The 12,415-nt window shown below is 34.9% G+C and overlaps 1 protein-coding gene and 1 pseudogene across 6 annotated transcripts in view; both read left to right on the top strand.

Annotated features, from left to right (window-relative positions):
• ERBB4 (erb-b2 receptor tyrosine kinase 4) overlaps nucleotides 1–12,415 on the top strand; it is a 1,148,410-nt gene that overhangs the window by 1,020,942 nt on the left and 115,053 nt on the right. The gene's annotated exons all lie outside the window — the stretch shown is intronic.
• Nucleotides 6,798–6,895, top strand: LOC131505947 (U2 spliceosomal RNA; annotated as a pseudogene).

Genomic DNA, 12,415 nt, shown 5'->3' on the forward strand with positions numbered 1-12,415 from the left:
GTATTCTATTTTAGCATGGCCTCAACTAGAGAGTTTTAATCTAATAATACATTGATTTAATAATTAACGTGGAACTTATTAAATTAGTGGTGACTAGTCCAGTAAGCAATCTGGTCCCTCTGTTTTGTTTTGTTGTTGTTGTTGTTGTTGTTGTTGTTGTCCTTTTTTTGTTTTATTTGTTTTTTATATAATTTCTTAGTGCTTTAACATTAAGGTATACAATTTAAACCATGGATTTTATTTACTGTTTTACATATTTTACAATGTGTTACTTTAATATTAAAATAATTTTTGGGGCTCCTGGGTTCCTCAGTCAGTTAAGCATCTGACTTCAGCTCAGGTCATGATCTCGAAGTCGGCGAGTTCAAGCCCCATGTCTGCGAGCTCTGTGCTGACAGCTCAGAGCCTGGAGCCTGCTTCAGATTCTGTCTCCCGCTCTCTGCCCCTCCCCCCTCACACCTCTGTCTCTCTCTCTCAAAAGAAAAACAAATTAAAATTTAAAAAACAAAATTAAAACAATTTTTGAATACTGGTTTGAGATATAACTGTACTACAGCAGTAAATAAACCTATATTAAGACAAAAGGGAAATCAACTAGATGCCATTTTTTCTTAAAGGATGAGATATTATTAGTATTTCTGATCTTGGAAATTTCTCAGGGAAAACAGCAGGCCATTGAAACAATGGACATTTATGTTTAAGGGGTTGATAATAGAAAGATCTGGAAAACAGCTTGTTGAGGCAGGGTTTTTTTAATAATTCTGAAAAGTAATACTCTCTTTACATGGAAAAAAGCGGCATTAAATCATTCTAACGAAGGGAGGGATATTAGTACATTATTAGATTTCAAGTGATTCCTTTAGCAACCTGGTTTTCTTTAAAAATAAATAAATGTAGGGGCGCCTGGGTGGCTCAGTCGGTTAAGTGGCCGACTTCAGCTCAGGTCATGATCTCGCGGTCCGTGAGTTCGAGCCCCGCGTCGGGCTCTGTGCTGATAGCTCAGAGACTGGACCCTGCTTCAGATTCTGTGTCTCCCTCTCTCTCTGACCCTCCCTCATTCATGCTCTGTCTCTCTCTGTCTCAAAAATAAATAAACATTAAAAAAATTTTTTTAAATAAATAAATGTAAATATAAATATAAGTAAATATATGAGGAACAAAAAGGCTTATAGAATATTATCTTTTTCACATTGAAATAAAATAATTTTCATTTAAAAATTGAATATAAGTACAAGATCTACAGCGACAGTTTTAGAATGTATATATACACACCTTCTGTATGTATGATTACACAAAGTGATTATTGTGTGAAAATAACCTTATTACTCATTATTAGTTTCTCAAACATCTCCCTGTGTCATGTAGACTATATTTTGCCCCTTTGTTAAGCACAAATCATTCATTTGACACAGTTTGGCCATATAGAAGTAGTTTGTACTCCCAATTCCTAAATATTTCTGCAGATAATTTAAATATGTACATATAGATGCATTCTTTAAGAAAATGAAAGAGTCCATCTATTAGACTTAGAAAGGTAATTTTCCATCTCTTTCTTTTCCATATAAATAGAGTATTATCCACAATGGCTTATGGCTGCATGTTTCAATCAATTCACCTGCCTTATGATCCAGCCCAGTTTTGACAAATGCATGTGTGTCAATGGCTGGAAACCAAATTTTCCTGGAGAGTAAATGAGGATTTGAATGGACAGGTTCTTCCACACGTTCTTATTTTGCACAATTTCTGTCTCTTGAACACAGGGTGCTTTTTGAAGAAATATAAAGTACTCTCTGTTCTTAAGGTAAGTTTATTCAGTCTTATGGAAAAGCAAGTTGCTCATTTCCTCATTAAAGTACATTTTAAAATACATAAATGAAGTAAGTATATAGTGGCATGGCCCTTCAGGAAACTCTTATTTTTTTTTTTACCAATAAAATAATTATATTTAAAAGTTGTTTACATCATGATGATTTCAACTAATTTTAAAACATAATATATTTATTAAACTGAGTAAATATAGGTCTTCTAAATTATTACTTTCAACCATTATGTGATATATCTGTAAGGAATACCTTCAGTGGTTCATTATTGTTTATATGGAAGATGTAATATGTAAGACCCAGTTGAAAGCTCATCTGTAATTCATTTTTTATCTACCCTAGTTTCAGTTACGGTGTCTCAGCTTAGTGGGAGTACAATAAATATTTGTTAAATGATTGGGTGAATAAATAATGTAAGTGCAGAACAGTGATCTATGTAATTAAAGATGGGTCTAAGGTGTGGACCCATTGCTGATCTAATTCTACCCTGAATCCGTGTCCCTCTTCTCGAAGAAGACACTGCCAGAAAAGGGCAAGATTCTGCAGCAGGACAGATGCCAGAGGCTGCTTTTTGTTGGCTTGGTGGAGCCTCAGATTATATTAAATATAGATAACACTATATAAGCAGTCTTTTATATTTCATTCGACTAGCAGTGTCTTGCTCCAAACTCAGAAATTAAAATCACAGAAGCAGCAAAGAAAAATTGTGTTGCAAAACTCACACATGTTATTTTGTATTTGAGCCCTGACTGATCCAGATACTTGCATGTAAAGTAATCTAGAAAGGCAGTTGTACTGAAAAATGATAGTTTCAGGTAAGGGAACAGTATGGAGGTATAACAAAGGAAGAGAAATAGTTAATGAATGCTCTGAGACATTTAATGTGGCCCCACACTACTCAAGGTCCTGAAGGCATTGCTTTATTACAGCAGAGTAATTGATGTCTATAGAGATGGGCTTGGATTAACAACATAAAATATTAGATTATATGTTGTATATTCTATTTAATAATTAAAAGAGTAGAATACACTTTAGAAAACTTTTAGTACCATGATTAATATAAAAGCAAATGAAATGATTATTGTTATGAGAAGTATGGTTATATGCATTCTATCATGATTTGATGTAATTAAATATAATATTGTGATAAATGCCTATATGTATTAAGTACGTCTGTATATACACTCAGAAAGAGAAGTAGAGAGACAATTATAAAACAATTGTTTTCTCTACTGCAAAACAAATAAGTCAAATGTCTTGATTTATGCTGTTTGTGTAATAAATCTTTTTTTGAGGAAAGATTGTCTTACAAACAATCTCATTTCAAATGAGGTATATAAATGCTTCCTTCCATTCTACATTCTATTGGATGCTTATCTTTTTATTTATTTTTATAGATGGTCTCTTATAAATTAACTAGGTAATGTTCTTAATGGAATCACACATTATACACAGATAATGGCCTTCCAGTGAAATATGCATGTCAAATCTTAGCTAGAGTAATGAGAGGAAATAAACTTGAAAACAAAAGAAAAAAATGTTTATTTTTGGAATGTTAGACCATTATAGCTATGCAGTCACAACCTTTAATTTCATTAATGACAAACCTATTATACTAAGGGAGTCAGTCTTTAAAAATGAAATAATTAGAATGACCTGGCAAACCAGTGTTCACAGTGGGAGATACATACAAACACTGTTTCCAAAATTTAGCTTTCAAAAACAGTGAAAAAAGGACTAACCCACAAAAAACTAATTTAGAAATATTAACCATAAAATCTTACAGAATATTAAAATGAAAAAGATTCTTATCTTTTATTATTCCTGGCAACTGCAACTCCAGATGTTTATTTCCATTTCTTTAAAGTGACCTAAGAGAAACATGGAGTCAGTAATTCAATCATAAACTAATAGTTAAGAAGCAGTTTGATCATTTGACTGAAATGAAAAGTGACTTTAGGTTATATTTTTAATGAACTGCATTCATATTTTTAAAGAATCTAGACTATTAATAAAGAAAAATGTAAATAAATTTTCTTTACTGTGGTAAATAAGTCAGTTTTAAATCAAATGATTTATTTTTAAAGTTTGGGGATTTTTTTGTTTGTTTTTTGTGTTTATGGTGTGTGTGTGTGTGTGTGTGTGTGTGTGTGTGTGTGTGTGTGTGTGTTTAGTAAATAGGCTTTAGACTATTATTTAGAGTTCTGTTAAATTGCTCTTCTAGGTATAAAGCAGTGAGAATTTAAAAAAAAATATCTGTGCTTATTCATACACCAGTGGAAATGTTGTGTCAAATATTTGAATAAGTAAGGCGGCTTAAATTACACCCTTTTAAATGACTATAAATGAGAAAGAAACTGAATAAAATTATGATTCTGTCATTACAGAATCTATAAAAGTCCAGGGAAGACTATACCATGTGCAGATACAGTAAATGAACTCTGAGTACTTTTACTTCCTTTAGTCTCACTGTACACATTCATATGTTTCAAAGATCCATGTAGTGAAGATACCATTGTCCAACTAGAGAAAGTAGGGATTAACACCATTACATATAGGATGTATCATTATGCATTATTTTAGTCTTGCCTTGTCCTTGAGTGCCTATGATTGAGAAATACCATACTCCTTCAACATTCCTTGAGATGAGATACTGAAGTCAAAACCAACAAAACCTTTCTCAGAAAGAAATTTATGATTGTCGTGCCTCAATTTGGGAAAGCTTGTACATAGGCTCAGAACTAGAGCTTATTTTTGATGTGTTGGTGTAAGAAGAGCAGAGGAAAATACCCTGAAGCATTTGTGAGTTCCCTAATGTTCATAAGTGAGTTCCCTCCTCTAGTTACATGTTCTGGTGACCCCAGACCCCAGATACATCCTCTCTATCCATGGAATTACCAACTCATGGAGCTCTGCCTCTGAGTGTGTATGTACATCATTCAACTCCCTGAGTCACAGTTCCCTCATCTCACAGTTCCCACATCTGTTCAAAGGGGAGTTCCAGCATAAAAGGCAATTGGCCAAGGGTGTGGCACATAAAAGGGGCTTACTAAATGGGAAGAATGATGAGGATTCAGAGGGGAGTGTTCATTTGTTCATTCCTTAATTTAAGCAAACATTTATTGCATGCATGCTCAGTGCCTGGCTCTGTGCTACTGCTGGAGTTACAGAGGAGAATGTAAGAAATAAAGGCTCCTCATGGAGCCTACACATGGCATAGCTGCATTATAACCTTCATTGTTGGCCAATCCCATAGGATTTCCTCATCTGTGTCCCTAATGGAGACATCAGCAGCTATGCTGTGTCACCAGTTGTAGTCTTCCTTAGAATCTTGCCACTAACGGTGCTCTCTGGTTATATTTCTACTAGGAGTGACATCTTTGCTCATATTACACAACTTTCTAACTTCCATCTCTCAGCACTTGTAAACATCTCAGGACCAGCTTCTTTCAAGACTTCCCTATCCATAAGGTCTCTTCATCAAGTGTAATGTTAATGTGACTGAACAAAAATGATTGTTGCAGGCAAGACCGCCTTTCCAGTTTCCTGCTAAGAGACTTAGAAAGTAGGAGAATAGTCATTTGAAAAAGCATTTGAAATTTCTACTTTGGACTCAGCTTAGTACTATTTACGATGCTTGAAAAAACAATTAAGAAAGCTTAAAGTTTAAAAATAGCTTGGTGAATGTGAAATATGCACAATATATCAGCAGTGGTGTTTTTTTTAGAAATAACTACAAACAAATTGTTCTGATAGTAATATTTATTATTATATTTATATATTGATATTATATAGATATATACATTAATATTAATGTACCAAATTCAAATGAACCAAGGATTATTTTAAGACAGACAAGTAATTCTTTGAGTTGTAATTATATACCAAGAATGGCCCATAAATTCTATGTGATGAAAAGTCATGTTCTACCACCAGTCAGGGCACAGGTAGCTATATATCAAATAGCCAACAATAGCCAAATAACAGCTATGGAAGTTCCTGGGTTGCCAGAAGCCAACAGACCATACTGTGAGGGACCATTGAAGTCTTGGAAAGCTGTGGAGAACAATAACACATGCATAAACCTCTCACCGAGGGAATGAGTAGGGTTTCCTGGGGTGCTCTACACAGGGCACCAACAATATCTTTGTTAAGGTATGCAGATGTCTTGGTATGGTACACAGGGCAGACACCGATGGATGAACTACTGACAGAAACTTGCCCATAATATATCTTTCATCATGCATGTTTCATCCCGCTGATGAACAACTTGAACAGACTGCTTTTGAAGTTTCTTCTGCCGGCCTTTTGTGGGTCAGCAAAAATTGATGTCATGTGAAAAATTAAGCAACTTTACACTGTCCTGCCTTTCAAACCCAGATATTTGCATAGGGTAGGTTTCATGGTATACATTTTTTTTTTTTTACTTTTTCAAATATGTGGACATTCCATGAAATAAATAATCTCTCTCACAAGAACATCATGTCTCCTTTAAATGTGCTATTTGCCATCCCTTTATTCCCATATTGTATTCATTCACTTATAGCAAATCCTATCTTTTCTTAAACTAAAGTTATGTTCTTCCTTCCTTATGGCAGTGTTGTTTTAGAAAACTTTTCCGTAATGTGCTTCTTTCCTCCAGGTGTCCCTGTTGAAAGAGATGATGCCCTCTCTTCTTCTCACATATGTCATTTTCATATCAGTGTTTTTGGGGGGTTGGTAGTATAATTAGATATATAACTCAACAAATAGTGAAAGAATACCATGTGTCAGGAACTGTCTGAGGCACTAGGGCCATTGTGTTCATTCTGCTTTCTTAGAAGTATTTAGAAACATAAAGGAAGGAAATATAAAAGCAAATGCAAGCAAACTATTGTACTTTACCACTATTTTATGCTTATCTTCAATTTTTTTAAGTCAGGCTTTCATCTTTCTCTTTTCGAAAACTTTTGTATTCTTTAAGAATTCTTAAGATACATCGCTTCTCGGCTTTTTGGCTAAGATCATGTGTAGTATCTGTTCTTATCAGTTTAAGAATTCTTAAGATATATTTTTATTATAATATTACATGCTAATAAGTTGGTCAATATATATTTCATTATAACTTTGATTTTGCTATTTTTGAAACAACATGTACACTATGTAAACAATTCTAATTCTGGTCACATATGCAATCAATGAATATTTGTTAAGTACCTACTATGTGATAGGACTATTCTAGGTGCTAGGACATGTTAGGGTACACAACAGCCAATTAAATACTACCATTGTGGGGTTTATGTTCAAGAGGGGAGGAGCAAACCATAAACAAGTAAATAGAAATGTCCGTGTGTGTGTGTGTGTGTGTGTGTGTGTGTGTGTAATTTTAGAATGAATGGACCTAGATGGCATCACTGAGAAGAATACTTGAGGAAAGACATAAACGTTGTAAGGGACATAGGCATGGATTGTCTGGAGGATAACTGAAGCAAAGGGAGTAAGTATAAACAAAGATCCGAGGCAGGAATGTTCCTGGCAGATTTGAGGAACATCAAAGTGTACTGTGTGACAAGTGCAGAACGATAAGGAATAGAGTAACAAGAGATGAAGTCAGAAAGTAATAGGGGCCTGTTCTAGGGCTTTCTAGGTATTATTAAGGACTTTGGATTTTACTCTGCATTAGATGACTAGCCATTGCAGTGTTATATACAGAGAATTTAAATGAGATGGCTAGCATCTTAATAAGATTACTGTAGCTTGCATATTGAGATTAGACTACAGGAGAAGAGGGTAAGAGATTATTTTTTAAAGGTGTATTCAACAGGAGAATATGCGGTGTTAGAGAAAGTTAGTTTTCAGGTGTGATACCAATGGCTATGACTGGGCAACTGGAAAGAGTGTTACTATTAATAGTTGGAAAGGACTGGGCATAAACTTGTTTGGGGAAGAATATCAGGAGTCCAGATTTGGACACATAATATTTGAAAGGCTCATTAAAGTCGCAAGTAGGAATGTCAAGTAGGGAGTTCAATATAAGGGTTGGAATTAATGGGAGGAGTCCAGGCAGAGGGTACAAATTTGGGGATCATCGGTATTTAGGTGCTATTTAAAACCATGAAACAGTATAAAATTATATCTAAGGAGCAACTAAATTAAAAAGATACAAAGTCCACTTCTTAACACCAGGGAACGCCAAATTAGGATTTGGAGAGAGAAGGAGAAATAGCAAAATAAACAAAGGAGGACCTGTGTGAAAAGTGGGAAGAAAATTGGGCTGATTAAATTTTTCAAGAGGAAGGGAATGATCAACAATGTCAGTGCTATTGATGGATCAAGCAAAATGAGAATTAAGAAAGGACTGATAGATTTATCAATATGGAGATTATCAGTGGTAATGGAAGATCATAAGCTCTATCTCTAGCATGTTATCTAGGTTCCCCTTTAAGATATAAATGATCATGTGAGCGACACCTGTGTGGCTCAGTGGGTTGAGCATCCTACTTCGGCTAAGGTCATGATCTCACACTTCACAGGTTCGAGCCCCACATTGGGCTCTGTGCTGATGGCTCAGAGCCTGGAGCCTACTTTGGATTCTGTGTCTCTCTCTGTGTCCCTCCTCCATTCACATTCTGTCTCTCTGTGAAAATAAATAAATAAAACATTAAAAAAATATAATAATATTAATAAAGGATTATTTGAATATAATTTTGTAAATCATAAGGTGCTATACAAATGTATTATTATTTTGACAGTATATTAATTAAAATCTGTTATAAGATTATTTACAGGCAAGTTCATTGATTATTTTTAGAACAGTTTAATGCATTTTAATGAAAATGATTTCAAATGTTAATGTCCATCTCCATGCGATAGTTTATTTTAGTTGGCTTCTAGAATGGACTGGTGTTTGCCTAATAGAAAGGACAATGTATTTTGTCCCTAGCTTATATTGGAGAGATTCAAATATCAGACAAAGCACTGAGTGATTATTATGAGGTTACAGGAAGGTTAATGCTATTTAGGCAGATGGTGAATTGCAAATTCAACCTGTTGTCACAATAACGAATATGTGAAGAAACATTGGTGTTGCAAATAGGAGAAAAATGAAACAGTTTTCTTTCACATGTGTACACAAATTTATTATTAACGGCTCTCTCATAGTAGAACTAGTTATTCTTCACAAAAGACTGATTTTTACAATCTGACTCATCAGTCATTACAAGAAACAATATTTGAGATTATATTCAGTGTATCTTTAATAATTACTTTGATATATTTTTTTTCTAGGTGGCAATGCCTTAAGCATTTAATCTAAAGAAAATTTATCTTATGTGTAATTTCCTATTTATTGTTATATATCCATCCTTTTGTCTCTAAGAACAGATTCCATAGTGTTTATTAATCCAAGTCTGATAAATATAGTTCCTATCAAGAAATTAAATCATATTCTCTTTGAATACTGCTTTTCCCTCATTTTTGCAGATATATTACATAGCTAAAACTCTCATGTGTACTTGCTGGGATATTCTTATTTATTCAAGAATGTACTCTAGTCAGGGCCTGTAGGTGGCTCAGTTGGTTAAGGCTCTGACTCTTGATTTCAGTTCAGGTCATGATCTCACAGTTCATGAGATTGAGCCTTGTGTCAGGCTCTGTGCTAACAGCATGGAGCCTGCTTGGGATTCTCTCTCCCTTTTTCTCTGCCTCTCCCACGTTCATGCATGTGTGCTCTCTCTCTCTTTTTCTCTCAAAATAAATTTAAAAAACATTAAAAAAATAACACACTCTGGTCAATATGGTTACTAAATCTTAAAGAGAGCAATGCCTATGTTTTCTCTCATGTTTTAAAAAATGCCATAAATTTTGTCCATGTTTGCCGTTATAAAATGAGATGTGTTTTCTAGAAAAAACTCCCAGAAACATGAACAGTGAATCCTAGTGTACCTAAGATGACTATCAGAGGATGAGCTGCCCTCTGAAAGCAGCCGATTAAATAATACACAGGTTTGGAGCTGTCACTTGAAAATACTGCTTGCTTACCTAAAGTAGTAAGTGATTGAAAACTCACAATAAACACCTTTGAAATGGGATTCATGAAAGCTTCTTTCAAAATTTCAGGGAATCATTAGATAGCAAGTAGGTCATTATTCTGAAGTCTTCTTTCTAATATAGAGGTACCTCAAAACAGATTGGCAAGGAGGAAAGAGAGAAGGGCAGCTGCCTAGGGAACTGAGTTACGGACTAAGTATGCATTGTCAAAACAGGGTCAAGTCAAGAGAAACTGATGCTACTGTATTTTTTAATCTTGCAGAAAAAAATAGCAAACTTTTATTTGGTAGGCAAGTTCCCTGCTCCAGTGTTTTATAGCCTTAGAACTTCAGTCTGACTCATTTCAGAGCTACACTAACACCTTCTGATGATTTTGTTAGCAACATTTCTAGTACTCAAAATGGGAGATCGCAGATGCAACATGAACCTTATTTTTGTTTTCCTACTTTCCTACTACTAATAGTGTATTTATATATATCTACATAGACACACACAAGCATGTGTTTGTATATATACATACAAATATACATGTATACCTATGTGTGTGGTATATACACATTTACACACACATAAACACGCACACACAAATTACCTGTCTTGTTACTCAGTACTAAAGCGATTAAATACTATGAAGTCTATAGATTTTTTTCTTACATTAAATCTAAAATAAGTGTAAGCGAGGCAATTATATGAATAAATTTGAATGAAAGTTGAATTAAATGAATTGATATTTTGTAAGTTTGTGAATTTTCTTTAACAGAAATTAACTTTTCACATTCCAAGGAATGTATGTATAATACATTTCTATATCCAAAATGGCCTAAAAAGAAATGTGTGAAGTAATATAATTTTAAAAGAATACATCCTTGAAATTGAAGTAAAAACATTCCCAATTTGCTTTAGAATATATTAAAACATTTAAATTAAATGTAAAACAGAATAATTGTGGCTTTGTTCTTAGTATATTACATATTATAATGTGTAGCACTTTCTAATATCAATTTTTATACACTTCAGATTCTGCTATGCTAAACATTGGTGTTGAACAAATATTTATTGTGTCCCCATTGCATCCTGGGCATGTTTGTAGGTTCAGGGGAAATGGGGTGGCTAGGGAACAGGACAGTGGTGGAAAATATATTAACCAAGCTTTTGCACAAATAATTACCATTGGGAAAGTGTTGCACTGAAAGTGTAGATAGGGCTATGGGCTACCTAATTAGGAAACTCCACTAGTCTAGAATAACAGTGGGTTTCATTGTAGAAGTGGCATTTAACTGGTGAGAAGTAAAAGAAGTTCTTCCTCATGTGACGACTTCCTGCAAACAACCTCTCTCTCTCCTCTGGACCTGGCACCGTAACCCCCTACGCCATTTTCTGCTGTATCTTAACTACCACCCTCAGCCCCAACATACACAACAACCAACCACTGATTATTTTTCAGAGATACTTAAAAGCTGGACCATAATGAGCAACTTCATAAAAACCACTTTTTTGTTGTTGAGAAACAAGTTAGTAGACTTTTTCTGTGCTTCAACTAAAAGGTTATGGTGGCTTGGTTGAAGTTGGGTATGCAAACAGAGAGAAGTGGATAGGTTTAGGCAATATTTAAAAAGAGAGCTGAGGTGATGCAATTGAGCCTTAGAAAAGGCAATGACTTGTCCAAGGTCACAAATTAGGGAACAGTAGAGTAGGAAGTTTTATCCACTTGACTTCTTGGAGACTGAATGACTGTTAGGGGTAAATAGAAGAGACATGTGGTGCTGGCATGAGCAACTGGATGAGTGATGGTGCCATTTACCAGTACAGAAACACAAGAATAGCAACAGGTTTGCGAGGGATCACAAGGAGCTCCCCATTTGATGTAGTATGAGGTGACAGTGAGACATCAAAGTAATGTCGGATATATCCATCAGAACCGGAGGGTCAAAGTTATGGGTCATTGGTATACTGATGGAAAATAAGGTTCTATGAGTAAATGAGATCATCTGGGAAGTGAATGTGGAAAAAATAGTGAAGATGGATTAGGGAAGTGGTTCTCAAACTTTGGCATGCACCAGGATCACTTGGAGGGTGTGTTAAAGCACAAATTTATGGGCCCCATCCCTACTGTTTCTGATTCAGTATGTCCGAGACACTTGTGTGTTGAAGACCAGTTTTAAAGAGCTTGCCAACTCTGACTATACATGCCTTCCCCACACTGTATTGGAAGAAGTAAGGTTGGTAGCTTGAAATTGGACATGTTGAAGTTTTTACATTATGGAAATCATTAAATGCCATAATTTAGGCCTTTATTTTCCAAAAGCTAGTTTACAGGCACATCACAGGTCAGTGGAAGCCTGATAATTTGCACTTCTGGCATATTCCCGGAAAATACTGATGTCATCTGGAAACCACATTTTGAAAAATGGATTAGAGAAACATTTTACATAGCCTGAAATATTTCCGTTAATAATCTTAAGCTTTTGAAAAGTAGAGCTCCTCCAAAAAGTGATTATGTCTTAAGGGGCGCCTGGGTGGCCCAGTGGGTTAAGCGTCTGACTTTGGCTCAGGTCATGATCTTGCGG

This window comes from Neofelis nebulosa, chromosome 2 (genome assembly GCF_028018385.1).
Source record: "Neofelis nebulosa isolate mNeoNeb1 chromosome 2, mNeoNeb1.pri, whole genome shotgun sequence".
In the NCBI taxonomy this organism is placed as follows: domain Eukaryota; kingdom Metazoa; phylum Chordata; class Mammalia; order Carnivora; family Felidae; genus Neofelis; species Neofelis nebulosa.